This window comes from Lepisosteus oculatus, chromosome 15 (genome assembly GCF_040954835.1).
Source record: "Lepisosteus oculatus isolate fLepOcu1 chromosome 15, fLepOcu1.hap2, whole genome shotgun sequence".
NCBI classification, from domain to species: domain Eukaryota; kingdom Metazoa; phylum Chordata; class Actinopteri; order Semionotiformes; family Lepisosteidae; genus Lepisosteus; species Lepisosteus oculatus.
The window spans coordinates 15,707,059-15,715,799 of NC_090710.1; positions in this window are offsets into that span (position 1 = coordinate 15,707,059).

The following is an 8,741-nucleotide window of genomic DNA, read 5'->3' on the forward strand; positions in this document are numbered from 1 at the left end:
TCTGGCTCTGTTATGCTTTTAACTTTCTGTTCCTAGTTCCTGGTTCCCCTCGCCGGTTCCGACCCGGTTTGTGTTTTAACTCCCTGGATGGATCCCCTGGCCTTGGACTCTACCCTTTGTCTCGGATTATTCTTTTGGATTTCCTACATGGATTGTTCACCTGGACTCACTTCCCCTGGACACCTGCACTGTATGGACACGCCCCCCGTCTCCAGACCCTTTTCCTGCATGACTATTTTTCCCCTTGTGTCTTCACTATTCTGGATTGTGTCGTCCGCATAGGGCCCGGAAAGAACTGTTTGTTACATTAGGTTCTCAATGACCCATTGGTCCTTGTGAGAAACTTTACCCTGCATCAAACAGTAACCGAGACAGTAGCAGGGCAATTAGTCAATTATCAATATACTTTGAATAGTGTTTGTTTCTACAAAAATTAATATGCGATATAATGCAAAAGCGATACATTTCCATTACATTTACTTTGCTGTTTAAATGGAATTAATGTGTAGAAAACATTATGATAATCTTTTATAACCAGGTCTATATTTGTGCTGTATTATCCATTCCATATTAGGTGTAATACCTTGGTCAATATGAAATCCACACTCCACGAAAAAAATATATATGTGAAAGCATAGTGTGGCTCTTTTCAATTACCAAACAAATCCAGGTCTTTCCACAGCAGATGAAAGAATATCAGTGACATTCTATTGTTCTTCCATCATGATTAACATAATGAAACAATTTTGCTTAAACCCCACATTGTTAAATTAAAAACTGATTCTGTCTGAACATATATTAAATTAAATGAAATCAGGACACTGTATTGCAATACGAAAACTTAAGCAAATATTTGCTATAAAAAGCAAGAGCTGAAAGGTTTTTGACGTGTTTTTGATATACACTTTGAACACATGGTGTCTTTTTCTGACATTTTTCTTCACATTTACATACTTCATGATTTCTGGTAGATACAATACAAAATGGTACAAATTGACACCTGTACCATAAAAATTGTACTGTAATGTATCAGCAAGAAAACAATGAACTTCAGAATTATTAACATTCATAATATCCATGTGGAAAATGTACAGTAGTTACAATAAAATACAATGACAAACTGTAGGTCAATAGAAGTCAATATATTTTGCAGCAATATATTTTTTCTCTAGAGTACTACAATTCCTAAGATATATATATATGAAACATTCCTTTAAGCAGTGTTATCCACACACTACTAAACCACGTTTAATGAAACATGCATAAAATGTCCTTTTACATTTAGTGTGAACAAAACATATTCTAGCAATTAAAAACTGTTTGTTTTTTCTCTCACTTAAGATCTCTCACTTTTTAAATTGCATTATGTCTTAAATACATAGAAAACTTTAGTTTGAAATACAAAGAGATAGTGACCCAGTACTGTAAGCACATACAGTACTTATTTCAAAGTACACTGACAATAAGAGCATTCGAAGTATTGCTTAGTTTAAGTTGAACGTGTCTTTTTTGGCACAAACCCAAATCTGTATAAAATATATCTATATTTAACAAAACCCAGGGTATATACACATAGTCATGGATAAAAAACACATTCATCTACTTTTTGCAATGTAGAACCTCCATGGGTTACTTTTGCCTTTAGGCAACATAATTTGTGACCTTCCATATCACCCTTGAGAGCAATACCTTCCACTATTAGCTTCATCTCCATTATATTTTATTCTTCATAATTCAGTGACTCATACATTACTTACATTAATAATATTTGGATCCCACTAGTCATTTTCATTAGTGGTGCTGTGCTAATGCTTAAAGATTAGAATCCCCCAGTCCTTTTGAAAAATAGCCTTAAAAGAAAAGGCGGAAAAAAGAGATGTTACATTTTCTTCATAATTGAAAGATTACACTGTAGATTATGTAGCTGCAAGGAGCATCTGAAGCCTTAAAGCAAGCACCTGAAATTCTTTCCCCAGCACAGTAGGCACATAGAATATGCATATAAGTTTATAGACTCATAAATCTACAGGTTCACTTGTCACATTCTGTCCTGCTATCAGGACCCTACTGCTTTTCCTTCAGCTTTCAGCATTATTTATTCAGTTTGTTTAGTTTGCTTTACTGGCTGTGGCAGCACTCACAGGGCAGACCTATCGAACCAAGGTATAATAGATGTAATACATCAATACATTTGAGCTGAACAGCTTTAATTAGGCCTTCCCGGTCATTTCATCAATTCATTCTAGTACCGCTGGGATTTGGATAATACCATGCCTCCTGTAGTGCATGAGAATTACAGCACTTCAGCAGGTTCTGCCAGTCACATCACAAGGTTAGACAGTGAAATGCTAATTTATAGTTAAGTGTCTATTATTAAGTAGCATTGCCGGTAGAATATTAACCCAATAGTGATATCACTAAAGCTGTTAAAAATCATTTAAAGGAGCATTAATAATTCAATAATTCCATGATGCCAGTGCTTATACTATTAAAGACATATGAATTGACACATGTACATAAATGATCTGTTTGATAAAAAAAAACACCATCGGCCAAGAGCTACTTTTAATAATCTCATCTTTTGTCCAGCCTTATATTTATGCATAATCAGAAAAGCATGTTGACAAATACCCTTTCTATTCATCATGTACCCAAGCATTAATCATTAATGGCATTTGTAGATGAGAATGTAATGGTAGAATTAAAAAGTTTGCTTCAATGCATATGATGCAGCTATGAAAGTTCATAAAGCTTGTTAAATAAAATTATGCCAGTCCATTTCCTTTGAAACATGTATTTTGTTCATTATTGTAATTATCATTTGCATAGCTTACTGTTTCATTTTACTGTGCTGATGAAATCCAAACCAATTTCAAAGTCAGTTTTCAAAACAAGGGAGGCATGCTGGTGTGATGCTTAATGTTGCTATATCAGAGCTCTTGGCTCCTCTCTGCGATTCTGGACTGAATTACCTTCTGTGTGAATTTTTTGTTTGTATGTTTTATCACTGTCTGCATGGGCATGGCATGGGAATACTGGTTTTCTCTCACATTCCAGTAATATGTCGGTTATGACATTTGTGTCTCTAAATCGTCCCTATATTATCGTGTGCCTTGCAATTGACTGACATCTCATGTTCCAGGCATCTGAAAACAATTAAAAGGATTGACAAAGTTGATCCAACACTATTCAGAAAATTATAAACATACAGTACAGGGCAGTCCTTCAGAGTAGGGCAAAGGGCAGGAGGTGAAGGTGAGAGAAGGAAAAAAAGATGTCATAGTGTGGGTTTGCGTGGACTGCCTGAACACCGGCAGAGCGCTTCTTTTCCTTAGTCAGGGAGCATGTGCCAGTGTGTAGTTGTATCATAAGACATGACTTCTTCCCTATATACACTAAAGGGAAAATAATAATTTAGTAGAATTAGAATGCTAGTTCAGGGCTTGAACCACGTCTGCGATCTCGTGGGGATCTTAAATAGCAAACCTGAGGAGCCTCAGGTGCTGTAGCTGTGCATTCCCATGCGTTGTGGAGTAGTGGGAGGTTTTCTCCACTGTCGCAAAAGAGTTTCCTCCTCTTTACACTAAAGAACTGACATATTTCAAATTCACTAAGGTTTGCATCCCAAATCAGCAGAGCACCAAATGGAATGGGAAATGGAGGTTCATTGATGTGAAAAAGTAAGCACACCCCCTTAAGGTTCTGTGATTTCACATACAGTATAAGACATACAGTATCTGACCTTCACCAAGTCCTTAGCATGTCCTAACAGTAGATAAATTTAATCTCATGTGACAAATAACAGGCAAATTTCACTTTGTCATTATTTATTAAACAAACAATCACCCAACGTTGCGGAGCTTTGTGTGAAAATGAAAGTGCACCCTTACTCTTTAATATCAGTTAAGAAGGTACATTAATTGGAATCAAGTGCTGCTAAACAAGTGCGCATAATTAGTTGATTAGTTGAATGCTTCTACCTGTATACAAAATCAGAAACTTTGTCAGTTTGGTTAAGAGCATTCAGGTTTGCGAACACATCATACCTAGGTCAAAAGATACAGATGTAGCCATTCAGAATGCGTGTTAAAACCCCATAACGCATTATAGTGGCTGCGCTTTACTGCGGCATACTTCATCATTGTGATTCACTGGCCAAAGACGATCGATAGGTGGCACTTGTGGTACATTAGATGTTTGTGAAAACATGAGCTTCCTACAATAAAAGTTATACTTGTTATACTTTTTAAAATCAATTTTAAAAAATGCTAAATATAAAATATACTTCTGAACATCAAACATTAAATACATATTTTTATTTAGCTGGTTGTGGTATGGTATTCCATTTTCTTCATGAACAACTGCATCTAATATAACTTGGTCACTTGTCGTTTTTTCGGAAACGTTTTGACTTACTTATTTTCACTATATTTGTTGTCATGATTGTTGCAATAGAAAATGAAAAGCTTCTTAAAAAAACCACTCAAACTAGGAAACATTTTACACATGATCAGGTAAAGAATAAAGGGTTAATAAAAGTGGTTTAATCACAAAACTATCACTTTTAATAATTAATCTTGTCTATGATTTTGATCAAAGTGAAAATAAAACCAAATCTGACAATCCTACTTCAGAAGTAGAAGTAGTCCTGTAACTACCCATACATGAACAACATAGAAAAGCCTCAAATTTCATAACCCATGTGACTTAAGAGACTGAGATGTAATTTTTTACCAAAACACATTAACAAGACTGACTGTAAAAAACGTATTTTCTAGACATACAGATTTTACAACACTTAACACGCAAAGTTAGAACACTGAGGCTGGAGTTTCAAATCTGAAAACAGCATCTTATTTTAATTTAGTGAGGTGTTTTCTCTTTGACTGAAATGCATTACCTTATGCATTTTCCAAATCCATTACTTAAACAATCTACAGTTCAGTTTTTTCCTTACTTTTTCTACAAAATAAACTTAATGCAGGTGAAAAACCCTGAAACGCTTTGATATATTTTGGAAAATGGGGGAAAAGCATGTCAACCCCACTACTGTAGTCTCCTGTACATAGTTGTTATGAGCATGTGGGAGCTTGCTTGGATCACAAGGCAAACATTCTGTATTGGTTAAACAATTAGAAAGTGACACACTTTCTCTGAGTTCTCTCCTGCAGTGTAAGATTCAGTGAGGGCAGTGATCCCCATCCAGGCACTGGACAGGCTCACACTTACTTAGCTTCAGTGGGATGCCACTTGTGAGTTGAAAGGGTGGCACAGCTATGGGCTTACTCTCTGGTGGTCAAAGGACCAGTATGACTGGTTTTCTTTAATTCTCCTATGGCAGTTTCAACAAGTTTGCTACACTTGAGAAGAAATTGAACCTGAAAGATTTCACACTCTCTGTTTTGAGTGCAATATACTGAAACCACAAAAATGAGAAAATTGCTATTGACCTACCCAGGGCCCTGCCCCTTAGTGACCGTTGCTAATGTACTCAAGTCTTGACTAAGCGAATATAGAGAGCAATGGAAAAACTGAACGATACATTGATCTCGATCCTTTTTCCAGTAATCTGTCATAAATCCATATGTGGATTAAATTAGTTTTTGTTTGCTTGACTAATATAAAATAACATACATTTATCAACAGATTTTTCTTATTTAATTTATAGGCTGAACTTTGCTTCTCAGAGACCCTTACTAAAACAAGTTTATTTATCAGAAGTGAGGCCACAACCATGGGAACAGTCCTGCACAACACTCCTTAAATGTCACCAAGTTAAAGCAGTTTTGTAAACAGATGAGCTAAAATTAGTCAAAACTGATGCAGGAAATGATTAACAACTAAAGGAAATGTTTAGTTTTTTACTTAGCATTATGTGCACTGCTTGTGCTGCTTCGGTTCCTGAGATAAAGCACTTTTTTCCAGCTCCACAGCACAGGAGAAACAAACTCTTTTGTTTTTTACTGTACTGTTTGTGTTTATTCGTCCTTAAATACAGCATGATAACGTATGGTTTTAAAGCCACAACAATATAATATATTTTTTACATTCACTTAAATAAAATGTTCTGCTCTATTTACTTTTCACTTAAATTAACATTAAGGCAAATACAGAATATTTCAATATCTAAGTTAACGTGAAAAAAAACATCACCTTCGCAATGTCCTATGTATACATTATTTTTATATATCCTGCTGGGTAATTCTGCTTGTGAAACAGACATATATTTATTTTTAATATAAATTTAATTGTTAACATATTGTGATAAATAAAATTAATAAAAATGTCAAATGTAGTATATCAATTAAATGTTATTATTGGATGAGGATTTTTCCCATGGGACTAAGCATGGGCTGGCATTCGTACCCAGGCTGTGACTGGAGACTCCTTTTACAGATCACTTGGCACTGTGAGGTATCCACACACACAAGCAATTCACTATCTCAAAAAAGGCAATAAATCTGGTTTCAAACGAAAACAAACTTGAAATAGTTTGGAAACTGGGAATAGCTTTGCTTGCTCTGTGGGTACACACACAGAGTAAAGTAAGGTTGTTCACCATTGTCAAAATTAAATATAACCGGCAAAATGGTTTTTCCTGCAACCTGTAGAACCCAAACAATGGCATGGCAACAGGAACTGGCTTAGAGAGCTTTTCATGAATGCCGTTTATCATCACCGAGCTGAAACAGCTTTTTTAAGAGGTGTGGGCCAGAATTACTCCCAGGCGATGTGAGAGACTGTTAAATTCTTACAGGAAACATTTAGTTCATTGCTACTTCAGGGGGATTCAGACATCATACACTTGCTTTATCACACAAGGCTACTGAATGTTGGCCGATTGTTTTGGTTTAATAAATAATGACAAAGTAAAATTTGTGTGTGTGTTACTGTATCTGTCACACGAGTTTTGATTTATCTACTGTTAAGGCTAGTTGAGGACTAAATGAAGGTCAGATATGTCAATATGCAAGACGACAGAATCATAAGGGTTATACTTTCTTTTTCACATCACTGTAGTCCCAATTTTTCAAAAGATGAAGAATACAGCATTGTTTCAAGACAATGCCACTTTACAGGACCTCATTTTGCCAAAAAACATTTGCTCCACTTCTGTATCTGAAACATATACAATAGTTAATACTTGGACTCCCAGGACACCATCCTGATTGAAATTCAGAGATCACTCACAACATGTTCAGACAGTATAAATTACAAAAAATATAAGAAAAAATGGTTGCTGTCTGAGACTGTCTTTAGGAACCCTGCAAACAACATAAGCTGGTAGGTAAGCTGGTAATACTATTGCTGGTTCTCTGGTGCCAGGATTGCAGATCATCCAAAGACAAGCAAAAGACAGGCTTTCTCCAAAATGAACTTGAAACCCAGTTGTGATTACTTATGTTGGATGGTATGACATTGGTATAAACAGCACACTGCCTAAATGAAACAAATTCAGTCCCTAGAAACAAACTGAATGGTATAACCAAATCAATGGTTTTCTTATGAATCCATGAATTTCAGAAAGAAAATGGTACTGAAAACCGAACTGTTGAGGGTACAGTACTCTGTATGAAAAAGAGTATTAAGGCACAGTAATGTCACCTATGTAAATAGATTCAGAATCAATATGGTCAGGTGCATTACAAGAAATGCAAGACATTCAAAAGGCACAGTGGTCAGGGAATCCTGCAGGCTACCAAATTCACTAGAATGCAGTTTTTTAATGCAGTCTTTTAGAATGAAGTCACTAATGTACGTTAAATGAAAGAAGTGGTTATCATCAGACATTTTGTCAGCATACACATTGGGAAAAATAATCAGAGTTGAAATAGCAGATATAGCTAATGACTGCTTTCTTAGTTAATTTGTCAGAGCTTAATAGAAATCCTGTAATGATCTAGGAAATTATGATAATAATATGGCTTGCTTCGAAGAACACTGTGGATGTGACCATGGGACCAGGGACGGCGAGTTAAGCGGGGGAGAGTGTAACTCATATGGCCGACAGGTACAGATCCAGCCTACCAGAGCGGTAACGTCACGGCCCTTCCCTGTAATAACAGGACTACAGCTACTGGACTGTAGAGAGAACTCTCTTTAGCTCACCGGGCTGGGTCCCTGTTGAGTGACACGGAAGTCCTGGATTCAAGCCCCTGTTGGTGCAGGGCTGACCTAATGCAGCAAGGGTACCCACCTGAATCTTGTTGCGTTACAGTATGTTCTAATTGGGAATCATCAAATGTTACACAGGCCCACCATATGCACTTCACCATCAAGGAGTTTTGCTCTGTTTTTCAATTAGGTTATTTTTCAGATCAACACAACTTCTGCAAACATCTCACAAGATTCTGGATATCCTTATAATGAAATGATATGGGGTAGTGCCCTGAACCTTTCCTGCACCATTTACACTTGAACTTTATTGTTATTAGTTCTGGCCTAGAAGATTTTCCTTCATCTGCTCGAAGAAATGGAAAGCTGGTGCTGTGTGATCAGTACTGTGAGGTGACTGAAATAACAATCTAAAACCAGAATCCTCAATGTACTGCACCTTAGCCTTTCTTGTGATGTTTTCTGCATATTGCTAGCTTTTGTTTCTTTAGTTTAGAGTATGTTTTCTTTCTTTATGTACCATTATGTACCCTTGAGGTGGATTACATGACAACCTACTTGAAACTTTTGGTGTTGGTAATGAACAGGAGCATTATCCAAAGGTTCAAGACAATCTTTTAACTAAC